We start from the raw sequence: 6,000 nt of genomic DNA on the forward strand, positions 1-6,000 counted from the left end.
TCAGGAGGGGTGGGCCAATGGCATCTGCAAGGCTCCCTCTGTTTCTTCCTGTGCTTTTTGCGTTCCTTACTATTCTAAGTGCGCCTAACATAACTTTCTAACATCCTCCGTGGCCAGAGGCCAAGATAAAGAAGCACCCAAGGCTGTCTACTTGGGAACCAAAGGAAGTAGTGCCCACTCTGGCCCAAATCCTGTTTGTGAAAATGCCTCCAAGATGAGCATTTCTATAAGCATGATAAAAACAGGCAGTGAAAGCACACATGTCCAAGTAGCTATCCATCGAATGGCCCTCATTAAAAGGCTGACACTTAGCTATGACTAAGAGTAAATGCAACAGATATTTCAAGGAGCTGGTCACTGACCATCCCAGCCGGAGCCAAGTCATTAGGGAAGCAGGCCACCAGGACAGACGTTCGGCAATGGCTCTCTCTCACTCTCGCCCTCAGTCACTGAAAGGAAGGGAGATGACCCAGGCCTCGGGGTAATTAGCCAGACTGAAGCATGTCCCACGGGGCCCTGCTACTTAGCTTTTCAACAAGCCTCAGAGAGGAAACCAGGAGCCTGAGCCAACGGGGGAAAATGGCTACTTTTTGCTAAACAGTCTCAAGGCTAAGGTTCTACAATTTATTTAGATGGTATTCCAAAAAAAGCGCTGGTCCGGAGGTGCAAAGGGCAGGGCACATCTGCGGAGGAAACAGTCACCTTAATTGCCATGTCTAGAGAAAGTGCGATTTCATTACAGCCTCCAAAACTACCGCCCAAAGGAGACACCAGAGAAGTTTTTTCAATTTGAAAGAGACTGGAAAGGAGAGGGTGAGAGAGACCAACTTTCCCCACCCTCCCGCAACTCTGGACCACAAAGTGCTCTCCTACCTCAAAGAACATTTCCAAAAAAAAAAAGAAGAGCCTGTTAACAATCGTCGCTTTCAAAACTGTAGCCGCTATTTGGATGGTAAAATGTCCCACTTTACTTTCCGGGGGCCGCAGCCCTAATAACTTCTTAAAAACTCACAAGGAGCGCCTCTGGCAGCAACAGCCCACGCCCCCGCCCCCCGCCCACGTTCCCGGCCGCTGAGCTCTGGACTTGTTCCCTGTAGGGTGGAAAAGGGACGCGTGACGCCGCCGCCGGGCGACCGGAGACGAGACGGCGGGCTCTGGACAGGGTCAGATGCTCCCGCTGCCCCGGCTGTAACTGTAAGGACAGAAGCAATACTTTACTTTCAGAAACTTCCGTCAGGGCCAGTTCAAGGTCAGACCCATGACCACAGAGTCCACCTCCAGCAGATGAACTGTTCTCAAGTGCCACCCCCTAAAACCCTGGCCCCATCTTCTGCGATGTCTCTTTTCCGGACAATCCAGAAAGCACCACCATCATCAGATCTTAACTTGGGACCCAGGGTAACTTTTTCTCCCAGATCCCAACGCCTCATCTCTAAGTCTTAAGCAATTTTAAAGACTGAGGTGGAAAGGACAAGTTGAAGAATCCCAGTTTTAATTTGGGGAGAGTGAAGGGAGGAAGAGGGATGTTAATAACGTGGCTGCGGTGTACCCGTGTGGGGTGAAACAGAACCAGATGCGGCTGCTACATCTGGAAACCGGGGGAAACGTGTTGGGGGAGAAAAACACCACAGAAAATTTTAAATGGGCTAATAAGCTTCTGGGCCCAGAAAGGAGAAGCAGGCTTCTCCCCCTCTCCCAAAGGGGTCTGGTTGCCTGCATAGGCTAAGTGTTAAATGAATTCCATTTACAACGTCAATAGATTACTTCGCAAATTCGGGTTCTAGACCCTCTTCTCCCAACCCCAAACATGACGGGAGGAGGTGGGGGGAAGAGGGGTCTGGGCCAGAGAAGCAACAAGCATCTCCGCCGAGTGAACTGCACCGGACAAAACCCTCATCCCTTCCCCCACCTCTTAGAACCAGATTGGAACAGAACGCTCCCCTCCCCCAGACCCAGGGTTGGGCTTAACATCACCCGCTGGGCGCCCTCCCTTTCCACAAACTTCTGACCCTTTCCGAGATGGGCTAAGTAGAAGATAAGCCCTTCTAGAAAAGGGAATTCCTTTCTCGCTCCACTAAGGCAGATGCAGCCATTTGGTGACGACACCGAAGTTAAAACCTATTCGGAGAGGAGCTAACTTACCCCTCCACATCATTCCCTCTTCATGCCCCTCCACGCAGCCCAACCCCGACCCCGGACTTTTCCGAGGTGGAAAAGGACTTAGAAACAGCCTGCATTTTTACCGTTCCACCCAAAGCTACCTGCTGAATTGCGGTGAGTCCCCACGAGTGGACTAAGAAGACACGAAGTGGAATGCAACGTACACACACCGCACCTCGCCGCCCACTCCCACCCTCTTCCCTAGTCCAAGGACGTCAAGGGCCGCCGCCGCCTCCATCCCGGCCGTCCCTACCCGGACTCACCGCGGAGCCGCCGCCGCCGCTTCGCCAGCTCCCCAGTGCGAGTTGGCGGAAAAGTTAAGCGGCAGGACGAGCGCGGGCAGGGGGCGCAGAAGGCGACGCAAGCCAAGGGAGGGAGGGGAGACAAAAGGGGGGTGCAGAGCGCTGGGGAGGGAGTCGGGAGGTGGAGGGGGGCGGGTAACCAGCGACGGGAGGCGACGGACCCGACCCGGCTGCGGCAGGGGAAGCGCGCAGCCAGGAGGCTCCAGCGCCGGGGGCCGCTCGGGATGCCAAGCCCGCCCCGGATCTGGGGGCGCCGCGACTCTTACCTCACTCGGCGCTGCGGTTCCGCCTCTGGAGAGTCCGCCGTGGCTTGTGCGGGCGGGCAGGCGCCCGCGTCCCCGGCCCGCCGCCCCCGGGCTCCTGGCGGGGCCGCGAGAGCCCCGCGGCCGGCGCTCGACTCCCGGTGGCGCTCGGCGCCCGGCGCCTCCAGTCCGGGCGGGAACAATGGAGCCGAGGCTGGTGCCCCGGAGGCGGGGCTGGGGGAGGGCTCGGTCCGCCGCCCGGGGTCTCCAGACCCTGTGGCCCCCCTCTCCAGACCCGGCGGCGGCGCCTCACGCTTCTTGCCGCCCGGGCGTCATCTCCTTGAAGGGGCCCCGGCACCGCGGCGTGCCCGACTGCAGTCCCGGTACCGTGCGCCCTGCGGGGCACCCCTCGGTCCAGAGAAGAGTCCTTAGTCTCCGCTGCTTTCCAGCTGCGGCGCGCTCACGCCGGGGGAAGGCGAGGTCGCCGCAATGCGCTAAGCAGAGTCTCGGTCCTGTCCCACGTTCCGCCCAGCTCCGGGCACAGCCCTGGCTCCTCCGCGCGCTGCGGCTGCACCCGAGTTCGGGCTTCCGCTCGCCGCTCCCGGCTGCCGAGGCCGCCGTGCCAGTGCCCGCAGGAGCGCTCCGAGCGCTGTGCGCCGGCGAGGCGCGGGGCTCGCTCTCTCACTCCCACCCCGCGCTAGTCCCACCCCCTCCTCCTCCCCCTGCAGCTGCCTGCTGGGCTTTGTAGTTCCGGAGCCTCGGCCGGGGAGAGGGGGGAGCAGGCTGAGCTGCTCCGCGCTCGGCCGCGCCTTTCCGCGGGCTGGTTTGCCATCTGAGTGCGCGCGTGCCCTTCCATCCCTGCATCGCCTAGGAGGGCGCCCGAATTTCAGGCAGTGAACAGATGAGCAGTTTTGGGGGTGAGGTGAGAAAACGCTGTCGCCCTGAGGTTGTACATGGCAGCATGGCCTTTGAAGTCTGACTGTGTGCTTGGGGAATATAATTTTCTTGCTCTGTTTTCTCATCTGTATAAGGAGATAACAGTATTTTACATGTAGAGTTGAGGATTAAATGAGGGCCTGGCATAGTTACTCAATAAATGCAGACTTTTTACTCATGACAAGGTCGAGCCCCTCCTCAGACCCAGCCCTTCCCTCTCATTTTACCCTAGCCACATACGTTAGATTTTGTGGTCCATGGGAAGTTGGGGCCTGTAAATTCTGCAGCACCGTTCTTGGCCCCCAGAACTCTCCAGCCTGCCGTTCATGTTTCGGAAGCAAAGACGGTAGTGGGAGTTGAGAGGTGGAGTTGGTCTGTAAATTAATCAGAGTCCATCCGGAACATGCTCTGGTACTCTATGGAACCCGAGGGAAAGTGGCTAAAACGCCCTTTGCCCTGGATTCTTACACAGTAGTATAATCTACTGGTTCTTTAATCTAAATGGACAGGAGTTCTGTGGGAGCATTTCTAAAAAATACAAATTCTTAGACTTCCTCAGAACTGAGGAAGCAGACTGTCACAGGAAGGAACAAAGAGTCGGTATTTTTTCTACAACTTCCATGGTACCCGGGTGGGGACTACTGGTAGGGTGAGAAGTATGTCACATTAAGTATGAAAGATACATCCATTCTTTTTTTTAGATTTTATTTATTCATTTTTTTATTAGAGAGAGAGAGAGAGAGAGAGAGAGAGAGAACAGGGGGAGGAGCTGGAAGCTTCAACTCCCATATGTGCCTTGACCAGGCAAGCCCAGGGTTTTGAACCGGCGACCTCAGCATTCCAGGTCGACGCTTTATCCACTGCGCCACCACAGGTCAGGCCGAAAGATACATACATCCATTCTTATAAACTACTTAGATTTTGTTCAAGCCATGCATCTGAAAAAAATCAAGACTTGTTTACATATTACCCCCAGTTGATTGGGACTCCCTCACAAGGTTGTCATGAGAATCAAATTAAATAAAATAACAGATGTCAGTGTACCAATAATGTGCCACAAATAGAAGTTACTATGTAAGTTAATGGTAGTCCCTGTTCCCTCATCCTCACCTAGCCTAAACTTGTAAAGCTGTGGAATCTTAAATACAGAACAAGGTAACTCCTTTTCCCCTAAATTTAAGAAAAGAGTCTCAAGTTATTTCTCTATTTGATCAGCAGGCGAAAGAATATAGACCAACACAGCGTCATTCACATAGTAGGTGCTCAATAAATGTTTACTGACTGATCAAAGTGTACATATTCAATAAGTATCGAATAAATGAATAAATTTAAAACTAACTAAAGGGCAAGAATTCTCATATCTGTGGAATAAGTAAACTTCAACCATTGTTTCTAGGATTATTCCACCTGCAAGCCTCTCTCTCCACCCTTCAACCATTTGGTTCCTGGTCAGGCTCTGTTTATACCCCCCCCCCCATATAAGCTGCCCATCCAGCAGGCCTCTTTTATTATAAATAATTCGCATTCCAGGCCTATAAGAAGGCCAAACTCATGCCCCTCTCCTTTGGAGAGACCTTCCCTGCCAATCCCAGCACTGTCCGTTCCTGGAACCCCTACCTGCCGTCTGCTATGTCTCATTGATTTGATACTTTTTTTTTTGTATTTTTCTGAAGCTGGAAACAGGGAGAGACAGACTCCCGCATGCGCCCGACCGGGATCCACCCGGTACGTCCACCAGGGGGCGTCGCTCTGTCGCGACCAGAGCCACTCTAGAGCTTGGGGCAGAGGCCAAGGAGCCATCCCCAGCGCCCGGGCCATCTTCACTCCAATGGAGCCTTGGCTGCGGGAGGGGAAGAGAGAGACAGAGAGGAAGGAGAGCGGGAGGGGTGGAGAAGCAAATGGGCGCTTCTCCTGTGTGCCCTGGCAGGGAATCGAACCTGAGACTTCTGTACGCCAGCCCGACGCTGTACCACTGAGCCAACCGGCCAGGGCCGTCATTGATTTGATACTTAACAGAACCTTGTTAGTTGTCTTTTTTCTCTTGAACGAACTCCTAAACTGTACTAGGGCAAAGATCCCATCTCTGTATCAGGATTACTCAGGTGGTATTTTATGTGTTTTTGTTGTTGATGAACTTGATGAGGGTGACCAGAGGACAAAATACAATTTGAGGAGAATATGACTGGAAAGATGAGCCATGGAAAATACAGCACTTAATATCAACACCTAACTACCATTTTCCCACTTTTTTTTACTAAAAGAAAATATATCACTCTTCTCTTGACGATTCTTCTAAAACAAGGGGATTTGAATCCATCTTTTTTTGTCTGCTGATTTGGAAGCATTTAGGAGTATTTGGA

General features: G+C 53.5%; 1 protein-coding gene across 4 annotated transcripts in view; it reads right to left on the reverse strand.

Annotated features, from left to right (window-relative positions):
- Positions 1-3,031, reverse strand: part of FGFR1 (fibroblast growth factor receptor 1) — a 54,304-nt gene extending 51,273 nt beyond the window's left edge. For 3 of the 4 annotated variants that reach the window (XM_066380366.1, XM_066380364.1, XM_066380363.1), the window contains exon 1: positions 2,729-2,860. The gene's annotated coding sequence lies outside the window, so the exon portion shown is untranslated. Of the gene's footprint in view, positions 1-2,728 lie in introns of all 4 variants that reach the window. The other variant, XM_066380365.1, reaches the window with a different exon arrangement.
- Positions 3,032-6,000: the final 2,969 nt, after the last annotated feature.

The sequence above is a fragment of the Saccopteryx leptura genome, chromosome 4, assembly GCF_036850995.1.
Source record: "Saccopteryx leptura isolate mSacLep1 chromosome 4, mSacLep1_pri_phased_curated, whole genome shotgun sequence".
NCBI lineage: Eukaryota > Metazoa > Chordata > Mammalia > Chiroptera > Emballonuridae > Saccopteryx > Saccopteryx leptura.